This window comes from Prionailurus bengalensis, chromosome F2, assembly GCF_016509475.1.
Source record: "Prionailurus bengalensis isolate Pbe53 chromosome F2, Fcat_Pben_1.1_paternal_pri, whole genome shotgun sequence".
NCBI classification, from domain to species: Eukaryota; Metazoa; Chordata; class Mammalia; order Carnivora; family Felidae; genus Prionailurus; species Prionailurus bengalensis.
The window spans coordinates 54,846,164-54,859,335 of NC_057353.1; the positions used below are offsets into that span (position 1 = coordinate 54,846,164).

Genomic DNA, 13,172 nt, shown 5'->3' on the forward strand with positions numbered 1-13,172 from the left:
TCAAAAACAAACATTAAAAAAAAATGAAAACAATATTCATTTTAATTATGTTTGGAGAAAGAAAAGTATAAAATCATTACTTGTTGCAGTTTATCTATTATTGATGGGTGACTAAAAATACAAAATAGAACTTTGTAGTTACTCTTTTGCTTTTCTATCAAGCAAAAATGATTTCCAAACTAAAAAGGATAGAATAAAACTTGGCAAAGGAGACTAAATCTCAAGTCAAGTGATACTACTAGTGTCTCTGAAGGTATTTAGTTCATTTGACAGACAAATTATGTTCTAGGTTTTATAATCTTACCGTTTACAAATAGGATTATAACACTATTAATGTTTTTCAAGAATCTTGGAGATGAGGAGAGATGCCAAGAGGGAACAAATCTAGAAAGGAAACCTATAGTTTTGAGTTTCAAAAATTAAAGAGTCTGTAAAACATTGGTGAGACTAAAATAAAATATTAGGCAATATTCTGGCACAAATTAATAAGAAGATGGTTTGTGAGTTCTTAGGAAAGCAAAATGTAATAGTTAGAAATTAGCTTGGGCTCCAAAGAATAACTTGGGTAAGCTAAGTTCATTTTTCTTTTTTTTTAAAGATGGGGTTAAGACTAGTAAATCTGAAAAAAATACTTAGGACAAAAGTCAAAAACTTAGAAGCTTACTTAATCCAGGTAATTAACACAAGTGAGCTAAGTGGCCCAGTATGCCAGCGCACTATCAAATGCAATGGCAATGGGCACTGCGAAGAAAAGAGATTATGCTCTGCTGGGTTATACTCAGCTCTAACTGTATTATTTATTTTCCAGGGAAATCATAAATCCGGGATTTCTTTATAAATCCTCTTGATTAAAAAAATTCTAACTGCAACCTTTTATTAGTGAATACTCCCCTGATTTTTAAAACAAAATACATCTGCAGACTGAATCTGGCTCATAGGCTGCCAACTTGGGACACGTGGCAAAACATATGGAACCCAGTGAGGCATCTGGCAAAGTTTCACATGATATCATTATTGAGAATTTCTGGTTGGGTGACAATAGAGATACTGCAATTAGGTGTGTTCAAATTTTTTTTTTCAACGTTTATTTATTTTTGGGACAGAGAGAGACAGAGCATGAACAGGGGAGGGGCAGAGAGAGAGGGAGACACAGAATCGGAAACAGGCTCCAGGCTCTGAGCCATCAGCCCAGAGCCCGACGCGGGGCTCGAACTCACAGACCGCGAGATCCTGACCTGGCTGAAGTCGGACGCTTAACCGACTGCGCCACCCAGGCGCCCCTGGTGTCTTCAAATTTAATCAATATTAGGATAGTTAGATCTTCCCAATGATGAAATAGACTGCCCTTAAACTAGAAGTATTCACCTTAACTACAATTTGGCAATTCACAAAATCATATGGAAGAATAATCTGGGGCTGAATTTTGAATTTAATGCTAATAATTTCTCATAAATGTAAATACGTTCGTGTGTATATGTACTTAGTCTTTTATTCACTCATTCATTTGAAAGTATTTACTAAAAACCTAATATCGCCAAGCGTTGTTATAGGTGCTGGGATACAACAGGAACAAAAATCTCAGTTCTATGGAGTCTGCATTCTATATTTGCCCCAGTTTGGACATTAAATTATATAGGCACTCTAGGAATGTTTCCCTTTGTGGGTTAATTTTATACTGGAATTTTCGTATGTATTCAGCATGGGACATGAAATTATTTGGGTGAACAGCACATTACAATGTGACAAACAGGTGTTGTTACCTGATGCGTTTATTCATTCATTTAAATTTTCTTCCTAAAATATTCACTATACAATTGTCACTCCACATGCACGTACATGGTGAATACTTTGCTGACTCAGCCCAAATGCCCTACATTATCTTTGATTAGCCTTTCATAAACTTAAATAAATTAGAGAAGAGGTTGAAATCATCTGTCATCTAGCAGTGACTGTTCCAACAACAATATCATCCTCTTTAAGGAAAAACATCTTGTCTTTATTTTTTAGTCTCTTCGTGCTGTGGCCAACTGTAATCTCAAAATGAGGTGGTCTAGTGATAGACCTATGAATGAATTTGTCCTACTCCAACTTCTTGTCTTTCTATTTGTATTGGTGATAGGGTAAAGAAAACATTTTTTAAAATGTTTTATATCTAAGTATCTATATCTAAGATATTTTATATCTAAGCAATTTTGACATCCAACACGGGCCTTGACTATAACACCGAAATTAAGAGTCACATGCTCCATCAACTGAGCCAGCCAAGCACCCCAAGAAAAGATGCTTTTAAATTACCACATATTAAAAATAATCCAATCTGATTTTGTTAATAATTCAGATTTTTTGAAATAAAGGGTCAGGAAAAAATGGGGGATTTAGGATGTGACTGAGTTAATCTCTCCTTATACCAATTTAGTCATGCTCAAAGAATGAACATTCTTTTCTCTCAAATATGGATTTTGTGTTAGGTAAGCTTTAGGAAGATATTTTTCTATGGTCCAAGAGGCATGCCAATATTTCTTGAGAAACAAAGTTAAAAACAAAGCAACAGATCCTTTTAATGCTTGCAAATAGGTTATTTAAATAAGAAAGAATCACAGCCCTGATGAATGCCTTTGTAAGCCACATGTTGTTATGGTAAATGTTTGTCTTTTCCTTTTAAAAAGAAAGATTTTATATTTAAGTAATCTCTATACCCAATGTGAGGCTCAAACCCACAACCCCGAGATCAAGGGTTGCAGCTCTACTGACTGAGCCAGCCAGGCACCGGTCTTTTCCTTTCTGGTGAGTGAATATTCTCACTTAAGTTTGATGGTCATAAAAGCTCATTTTGGAACCAGCAGAAGCACAAGGAGTTGAAAGCAATTTTAGGAATGCTGTTATATTTCTTCCATATTCATCTACTGATCTTTTCTCATATAGTTTTTCAACTTCACTTGAAGAATGCGAAGGTCTTCTCATCCATGGACATTTTTTAAAGGGATTTCTATACCAAATCAAATGCCTTATAGTTTAAGTAAACTGAGTTAATATACTCTGCGAGACTGAAAAAGCCCACAGTCATATGACTTGGTGATTAAGCCTGAGACACAGCTTGTATAGTCATTACCATAAATTATAGAAATAAAAACCAAATATTGATTCTAGTTTCTACAGAGCTAAATATATTTGCTGAGATGCTTCACTCCAATAAAAAATGAAAGTACTTTTAGGAATCGTTTATAATTTAAAAAGCTTAAGAAGGGGTGCTTGGGTGGCTCAGTTGGTTGAGCATCCAACTTCAGCTCATGGGTTCAAGTCTTGCATTGGGCTCTGTGGTGACCACTTGCTCAGAGCCTGGAGACTGCTTCGGATTCTGTGTCTCCTCTCTCTGCCCCTCCCTGGCTCGCACTCTCTCATTCTGTCTCTCAAAAATAAATAAGTGTAAAAAATAAAAAATAAAGCTTAACTAAAACTGTTTTTTTGTAGAAGGAATAAAAGGCCATTTTTAAATGGCTACTAGGATGTGAAGCAACCTAGTCTCTCTCCATTCTACCACTGATCATGGGTTGCTCTGTGGAGCTAGGTGTGCTTCCCTCACCACCGCCTTGGCACCTCATGGAGCTTTGCCATTGTACCGCATCCCTGGTGCACTGAATATACCACTGGTGGGAGCCAGGATGATTTTCAATGGCTCATGGATAGGTCTCTTTCAAATTTATACATTTATTTTTATGTATTTGGAGAAATATAACACACACATAAAACTTGGTATTTCATGGATATTATTGCCTAGATGAAGGCTAAGTAAAAAAAAATGTATCAATATCAATTTTGGTGATATCAAGCAAACAATAGTACAATTTCTATTTAGAAATGGTAGAAATTATGACTGTACTAGAGTAACTGAAGTTCTGGAAATAGTGCCTCCCCCACTGGAGAATGGTATTTCTTTGGTCAGAAGTGTATATATGTGAACCTTCCTTTCCTCTTCCAGGACCTGCGAGAACCTCAGTCTACAGGACCACTGAAGCTTTAGTTTTCCATCTCCTTTCAGAATGTGTTCTAGGGCTTCTGCCATTGGTGGCCAACCCCGTAAAAGAAACTTCACCCTGAAATCGATGAGGGTAGCTCTAAAAATCCGCAAAAAACCTTTTCAGATATTTTAATTAGTTTACACTCCTGAATTTCCACAAAGACAAAAGTCATTATGAGCATCAGATTCTTTCTAAAGGAAGCCTATGTCTCACGTCTGCTTGGTGATATCTCTCCATTCAATCACTTGAAGCACAGAAAACATCCTACTAAGAGGAGGAAAGACCAATTGTAGACCTAAGACCTCAGTATTTTCATGTAGGAATAAATAAGAAAGAAAAACACCTGGCTGTTATTTTATCACAATAACTATTTAAAGACAACACTTTCTCCTTATTTTCTAAAATTTTAAATAAATTACCTATATTTACTATCTCTTGCTAAGATGCTATTTAGTATCTCCAAGGATATACTGATATCCTAGCATAAGCAGTAATACCTTAGGAGTGTATATGGTCTTTTTAAATATCAAATCAGCAAATATTCAGGCATTAGTTTGTATCACATACTTAAAAATGGCATATACAGTAAAAAGCAAGGTATTTTGTATACAATTCAGATTTAGCAAAATAGCCAATGTTGGATTTTGAAACACTTACAAAATTACTTTGAAAAGACCTTTTTAGGGGCACCCAGATGGCTCACTCAGTTGGGCTTCTAACTCTTGATTTTGGCTCAGGTCATGATCTCGAGTTTCATGGGATTGGATCTCCAAGTCGGGATCTGTGTTGGCAGTGTGGATCCTGCTTGGGATTCTCTCTCACCCTCTCTCTCTGCCCCTCCCCTGGCTCCCAAATACACATGCTCTCTCTCTCTCAAAATAAATTAAAAAAAAATAAAAATAAACCTATTTATTCTGAAATAATTATAGATTCATAAGAAGTTGCAAAGACAGCAAAAATCCATATTTCTTCACCCAGGTCCCCCCAGTGACTCTCAAGATAAATTTTAAAAATAAAAATAAAAATGAACCTGTTCTGAAATAATTATAGATTCATAAGAAGTTGCAAAGACAGCAAAAATCCATATATTCTTCACCCAGTTTCCCCCCAATGACTGTATCTTGCATAACTATGGCATAATATCCAATCTAGGAGACTGACATTAGTGCAATGTGTGTGTATAGCTCTATATTTTATCACATATGTGGATTCATATAACCATCATCACAATCAAGATACACAGCTATTCCATCATCACAAAGATCTCCTTCATGATACCTCTTTATAATCACAGACCTCTATACCGCATCTCTAAGACCTGCCAGGCACTCATCTATAAAATTACTCATTTGTGCTTATCTCTTACATATGTTTACTAAAATATGAGAAAACCACAGGACTGGGTATTGGGAAGTAGCTAGTTCTAAGTTTGCCACTAGCTAAGTCATGCCCTTGGACAATTCACTTACTCTCTCTATATAGCCTCAATAGCTCATTTATAAAAATGAAGGTTCGGACTCTTTTTACTTTGGGGTGGAGGAGGGCATCAGCATTTAAGAACTTGTTGCTCTTAATTATGATATCACTTTAAAGATTATTAAATGCAAACCAAGTTAAGAAAATGTGATTTAAAGATGTAAAGCTCAAAAAGAATTAAATGTATTTCAATGTATTCTGCATTAAAATAGTGTCATTGTCAAACAACTTCAGTAACCAAAAGTTGCATTATGATAATATATTGCTGCTCTAAAATCTGAAGCAAATAAAAACATGATGTGACTTGTACTCATCTCTTAAGGGACAAGGGACTACTGTTCCTCCAAATGTACAGGTGGAGAAAACTTGCCACTGGGATTACCAGACTCCCTTTGCTCCCAAGGTCACCCTTTGGGGAAGAAGCAGCAAAGATGCCTAAAATGTGCCTGGCCAAGTATGTGAGCTGGCAATGCTGCAGCAGAAAACTTAAGTAGAAGATTCTGGACTTTGGGGTTCAAATTCGGCCCTTTTCTGAGATGGAAGATTCAGACAGAGCTGCTCTTTGCTTCTGCAACCAGGGTCTGGGGCCAGGGGTTCAAGGACCTGTAAGGAACCTAGCAGTGGAATTTTCTGCTTTCCTTGAGGTCACTCCTTGCTCCACACTAGAGAACATAAAAACAACAGAAGAGCAGTTTTTCCCAACTGACTCATTCCATATAAAGCTTTAAGAATCTCTTCTCATGCACCATTTTAAGCTTACTGATGTCTTCCTCTCTACAATTTACTCATCTTAAATTCAAGCCTGCTGATTTGAGCTCATCAGCTGTGCCCTTCAACAACATATTGATGAATATTCGGTCCTCACTCTTCACCTCAAATAGTCTGTATGAAAAATCCCCAAGGAAGCAGAAACTTGAAAGTGTCGTCTGGGGACTATGGGCCATCCATGTCTTTGGAGAGATCTACCAAGGCTTTCTTTTGGGATAGCACCAATTCGTTACTGAAGGAACCTTCCTTATCAAAAGGCACCATTTCCAAGCTCCACTCTCGAGGACAATGAGTAAAGGGGCATCCAAAACCTACGGCCTGGCCAACCTTGCCTGTTGTCCCAACCACCTCAATGACCAAACTGGGCCACTGTGGTCTCTATCCGCGTGCTGCGAGTCCCCATTTTCCACGACCTCTCCCAAGCACCCTGACGCCCCACCTCATCCCATGCGGATCCGGGGTGTCCTCCGCTCTCATTTGACCCAAGAGGCCCTCTCGTGCCAGCGGGCACTGGCAACGGAGCCCGTACAGACGCCCAATCTTACCCTTTCTCTCCCAGAAGGGCCCCATCGCGCCGTCCAGGAGGAGGCATCCACGCGCGCCCGGGAGGCCGGGGCCCGGCTGGGCCGGGGTCGGGCGCGCACAGGATCCGGCGGCGCCGCCGGTGCGCGCTCAGGCTCCGGGAGCCCGGCCCGGCCCGCTCCGCCCGCGCCAGCCCGGGCGGGACACGTGGTGCCTCGGCCGCCCGCGCTCTGGGCGCCCGCGGCCTCTGGGCCTCGGCAGCCTGCTCGGCCGCAGCAGGGGCTGCGGACGCTGCGGGGAGAAAGGCGGGGACCGAAAGGGCGGGCTCCGGGAGGTGGGGCGCCGCGACGTGGGCGCCGTGAGGGCCGCACGCGGGGGGCACCGGGGGCCTGCTTCCGGGGCTCGCGACCCGCGGGCTCCGTCCGGGTCTCTGGAGAGCAGCGGGTTGCGTCGCAGGCTGTTTCCCGGGGCCGCTCGGGGCGGGGGCGGCGCACTGCAGAGGCTCCGGGTCGCCGCCCGTTGAGGGAAACGGTGAGGGGCCGGAGCGTCTGCTTGCACAACCCCCTTCTCGGGCCCGCCGGGGATCCCGGAGCGGCTGCGGGTCTGGGGCCGGCGTCCGCCTCGCGGTCTTCACTCACCGCTGAAAACGAATACCCTGTCCGCGCGTGGAGATGCAAAGCACTGAAAACCGCAGCGGGGACCCGAGTTGCCCTTTAGGACAGACTGTCGCTCCCTGGGAAGATTCCTCTCGCGACCACAGCCTGTTGTCTGGGGACAGCTAAGGAGAACACTGCCCAAAACTGGACCTGAAGCCACAAGCTCTTTCCAACTTCACCAGTGACCTTGGACGCCTCTGCTAAACAAGGTGTCTCTGTTGAATTTCCTGATTCTGGGGATAAACGTGGCTATTCACTTTCTAACTCTACGGAGGTAATAGCGATTGGGTTAAAATAATAATAAAGCACTCCAGACTTCTTTATAGCAACTGCAATATAGCTATAATTTGTATTGACTTTAGGTTAAGATTCTTTCCTCAGAATTGCCAGAGCCCCAGGTAGCCCCATCTAGGACTTTCAGCTTTACTAAAGAGCCTCATGATGAGACTGATTGCATCATTTTGTCTTACCTTAGTTGAGGGTCAAAGGGCAGCCACCACAGTCTGGCTAAGGGCTCTTCCTGGTGAGTTTCTTGTTGTGTTATTTGTTCACTCTTAGATCAGTCTTCATTTTTACCCCTAAACAGAGCTTTCTGTACAGAAGAATCCTTACCCTGACTGTTTTCTCCTTACCCTGGCTCCCCTTCTCAACCATATTCACTAGAGTTTAGCACACATAGTCAGCTTGAAGTGTAACAGACTTCTATTTATGTGTGAGAGAACTCAATACAGTTGAAACCATCAGTCTCACATTACTTGGCAAATGTTAAATGCATGAAACATCTTATTCTGTTGTCCCAGCGTATTTTCCTTCGGTATCGCTTCTACTTCTGTCTGATCATAAGGCTCATAAGATTTCTTCTCTCTTATATTTCCTAAGTCTTGGAAAGCCCCTCCTTCATGAAAAAAGAAGGTTCATGACACAATGGAACCCCATCACAAAAGAAATCTTTTGCCAAATCTTGACTTTACTAGATCATAGTATGTACCCTTTTCACCTCCATTCAAGGTCCTAGTGGTTTACGCCTCCTTTGACCTTCAACAGAGATAAATCTGCCCCTGTGGCTTCTTGTCAAAACTGCTGTCTGCACCAGCGTCTCCTTCACCTGCTTGGCATATGGTCTTTGGGACAGCGTCCCAGGAATTTGTTTTTTTCTCTTCCTTCTCATAATCCAGGCTTCCAGGCCCTCTGCATCAGACATTCCTGTATAATTTCCATTGAATCCCTTTTAGTTCTTTATAAGATTGTTGTAAAGATAAAAAGGAAAGTACCTGGAAAGTGCCTGGAAATGTAGGACTATTGGGTTAAAGATAACCAGTCTCATGCCCTTGCAGGTTTATAGCTTCCTTTAGAACAGGGATTCCCACCCATTTGGAAGGAAATATTACTACATTTTTATTCTGAAGCCTTCTGAGCACAGGGAATGTGTGTGTGCACACATGGATGTGAGGGAAAAATGGGATGATTGGAAGGTAGAGACAAAGAGTGGTAAAGTAGGGATGAGAGAAGGGTGGATATGGTACCGATGTGAAGTTTCTGAGCGGGAAGTGTCATGGGCTAGAAGGTGGCAAGAGAAGAGAGGAAAATCCTATTGGGAATGGTTTTCATTGGAATGGGTCCCCCAGTACTGCCTCCAGTGGAACAAAATGTGATGCTTGTCCGTAGGAGCTTAGTTTCTTACTCATTGTCAATATACATCTTCCATAATGCATCTTCTATAAGATGACCTTCTGAAATTAAGAACACAAGAAATATGTAGACGGTTATCAAAGCACAAACTACTGAACTCAATCTTTCCCAGACATTTTGCAAGAATCCAGTGTAATTATAGAAACTATGCAGAATTCATTTTAGAAGGAAGGTTTAAACAGGGAGGTTTATAGAATCTTGGAGCTTAAAGAGGACTTTAAAAGATTATCTAATCATGCCTTTGAGATGTTGCATCAATCACGCTTCTTGGTTCCTGAGTTCTCTGTTTCTTCTGTCTGGCACCCAAGTCCTTCTTAAAACCCATATGTTTGCAAGCCAGGACATTCCTCATGACTACTAAAATGAAAAAAATCCTCTCCCTTATCTAGTTGTTTCTTCTGAGAGTCTGGATTTGAATTAGACTAGAGAAAATTGTCTTTTTATTTCTTCAGACCTGAGGATATTAAATAACCAGCTTACAGGTGGGAGGATTCAACTGGTGTCCAGAAACCACATGGTCCTATAACAAACTCCAATCCATTTATTTACAGGAAAATAAATTCAGTTAAAATATTTACAAAGAAATGCCAGCTTTTCTTTTCTGGGACTAAAGTGTAATTTTCTTGTACTAAGAATATTTGAAGTTTTTCACTGCTTTTATCAAAATATGTTGAACTAGTAGTACCTGTCTATAATTAATTTAGTCATTCTGCAACATTTAGCCAATACCAAATTCTAAACCTATCTTGGTTTTCTTTTTCCTCTTTCCATTTCCTTAAGGCTTGTTTGTTAAAGTGTGATTAGATTCACATGTTACTCCTCCAAGTTACCAGGATGAGAAGGAGTTCTCATTCTCTGACTTTGTACTGTATATCTGGCACCAATTTACATCATTTAATTTAATTTTACACTTTTCTTAAGTTAATCTTAGTACACTTTACTGATGGAGGAACAGAGGCCCATGACTTGTTTACAGTCACAAAGGTGGTAAATGGTGGAGTGGGGATTTGAACCCAAGTATTTTTTATTATTCTGTATTCCTATTTACTGCAGGGGCTTTCTGGAGGCAAAGCCTTTACTCAAAGGAATAAGTCAAATGGGAAAAATAGTAGATGCAGGATGGACAGGGAGTAGATTTGGTCATCTTCTGTCCACTCAACTAAATCATGCTAGTAATGTTCTTTTTTTCCTATAGAAAGGGCTGGCTGGAGTCTAATCAATGGCCTTGGAAGACTTGAAAACTATGTTCCACTCTCATAAACCACAATTATGATGATTAATATTTCTTAAAAAATATTTCACAGAAAGATTATTTTTTATAATTCCTAGGTCTATAGCATAACTATAAAAATATTTAAAGTATTAGCCAAGATAACAACTTTTATTTATCAACAAATTGATTTAGTGAAATAAGATGCATGGTGAATTTGAGCAACTCATATACCCCCTCTGAACTTGTAGTTATTCATCTATAAAACAGAAATAATAAATGTAAGTTTCCAAGAGTTTGAGGTGTCAAAGGAAATAATGGAAACGAAAGTGCTTTGAGAACTGTAATTACATATACATTATTGTATATGTCAATAAGAAAAAAGCTAATGGAAATCACATAGTGAATTGAGTGGACAAGAAATATTTTATGTCAAATAAGCTTTGATAGCAGAGTCATGAAGGTTCAGCATAAATCAGAAAATCATAGATTAATTTTCCCCATTTATAAATGAAGAAACAAATCCCCCCTCTCCCAATAAATTGTCCACAGTCATAGCACATCCTTAAAAATACTGTTGAAAATTCTAAAATAAGAAAGTGGTATCATAGGAATAGGCATAGTCAGGCAGTAAATATTTATTGAGTACCCACTGTAAATCTGACACTTTTTTAGATGCTGGGAATGCAGTGGTGAACAAAACAGATTGCATTCCTTCCCTGAAATAATTGATAGTCTTTCTAAAGGAGAGAGTCAGATAAAAGATGTGTGAACAAACAAGATTATTGCAGGCAGGCACTGATAAATGTTTAAAAGAAGTTAAAGGTAATAATGCCAAGGCTTTTGGTCTGAATAACTGAGTGGATGGGGGTGGAAGGGGCAGGATGTGGTCATGATGGAGATGGGAGACATAATTAGTTCTGTTTTGGTCATATGAAATGTTAGATAATGATGGGGCATCTGCATGGAGCTATGGAATGGAAGTCCAAGCTCAAAGGAGAGGTCCAGGCTGGAGATAAACATTTCAGAGTCTTTATCTTGTAGTTTACCTCCAAGCCATGGATTTCAAAAAAAAAAGTGACTAATTTGTTTTTATGTAAAGCATTTTCTTGGTCAGGTTGTGGTGTGAGCAAGGTGATTCAAACACGTCTTAGCTTGTCCACTCAAAGTAAAGCCACCCAAAGCTGCTCAGCCATAGGGTAGCAGACCGTCACCATAGCAACAGTGTCCTGTCAAAGGGGGTAGGGAATCTTTTCTCATTTTGAGGCTAGAGTCATGTCTACCATTTTAAAATGAAAGTGTTCATGACCACACAGTTATTCCTTTTATTAAGGCCCAAATGTATGCCTCAATTCCATTTCAGTAACTGTTGTGATGAGAAGAGACTAGAAGCTTCTCTGCAGAAATGGATTTTCATTAGTGCATTATGTGTCCAAATAACCCCAACTTCTGAGCTGAACTTACATGATAATGGCTTCCTATTTCTGTGTTAAGACATATATACAAAACCTTCACTCCATTTAGATTTTCTTATCAAAATTATCTTAGCAGCCTATTTTGCTTATTTTTTAATTTTTATGGGGTGTTAGAAAATTTATCTTTCAATCCTTTCACAATAATTGTTATTTATTACTCTGGTAACAGTTGCTATAATGTGCCAAAGGAAGTTGTTCTTGGGTAAATAGTCTTTTAGAGGAAGAAATAATGAGGCTAGAGATGATTGATTTCAAGTATAGTGTTTCTTAAGGTGAAGTCTGTGATTAAAAAAAGGACCTTAAACCCCCAAATATCCAGGTTTCACAATGACTTAATGTTCTACCTTTAGAGAATAATTTGTTTATCCAGCTCTGGATTTTCTTTGTAGTTCTGTTTAATTTTTTAAAGTAAAACTATACATACATATTATAGAAAATTTAAAAAATGAAAAAAGCACCAAGAAGAAAAACATCATTTGTAATTTCCCACTCAAAGATAAATACTAATAATATTTGTGTGCATGTTATTCCCATATAACTTTTCAAATAAAATAGAAGCATACTGAAGGTACTGTCTTGTTGAATAATAACTTACTCTGGGCACAAAGTAGAAAATTTAGAAAATATCTAAGTGCAAAATCCCAGAAAATGATAATTACTTATTATCCTATTATCTGAGGGAAACATTAGTACAAATATTCCTGCATTTGAAATGAATATATGTATTTTATATGCACACATATGTATGATATATGTATATATATTCTATTAAAGTGGGATTTCCTATTTTGCAATTTAATTTTTCCTCAGAATGTCACACATGATTTTGTCTATAATTATTCTGCTACACAATTATTTTAACAACTTTATAGTATTATACGGCCACATAATGTAGTTGTCTGCTAAAATATAGATACTCATGAGGTGCCTGGGTGGCTCAGTTAGTTAAATGTCTGACTTACGCTAAGGTCATGATCTCACAGTTTGTGAGTCTGAGCCCTGCATTGGGATCTGTGCTGACAGCTCAGAGCCTGGAGCCTGCTTCAGATTCTGGGTCTCCCTCTCTCGCTGCTTTTCCCCCCACTCACACTCTGTCTCTCTCTCTCTCTCAAAAATAAATAAACACAATGGGGCGCCTGGGTGGCTCAGTCGGTTAAGCGTCCGACTTCGGCTCAGGTCATGATCTCACGGCTCGTGAGTTCAAGCCCCGCGTCCGGCTCTGTGCTAACAGCTCAGAGCCTGGAGCCTGTTCCAGATTCTGTGTCTCCTCTCTCTCTCTGACCCTCCCCCGTTCATGCTCTGTCTCTCTCTGTCTCAAAAGTAAATAAACGTTAACATAAATAAATAAATAAATAAATAA

At 39.5% G+C, this 13,172-nt stretch overlaps 1 protein-coding gene across 1 annotated transcript in view; it reads right to left on the bottom strand.

The window, feature by feature from the left end:
* The window catches only part of SYBU (syntabulin), a 113,643-nt gene extending 106,794 nt beyond the window's left edge, over window positions 1-6,849 (bottom strand). The window contains exon 1 of the mRNA XM_043601618.1: window positions 6,806-6,849. The gene's annotated coding sequence lies outside the window, so the exon portion shown is untranslated. The remainder of the gene's footprint in view (window positions 1-6,805) is intronic.
* Between the last annotated feature and the right edge of the window lie 6,323 nt (window positions 6,850-13,172).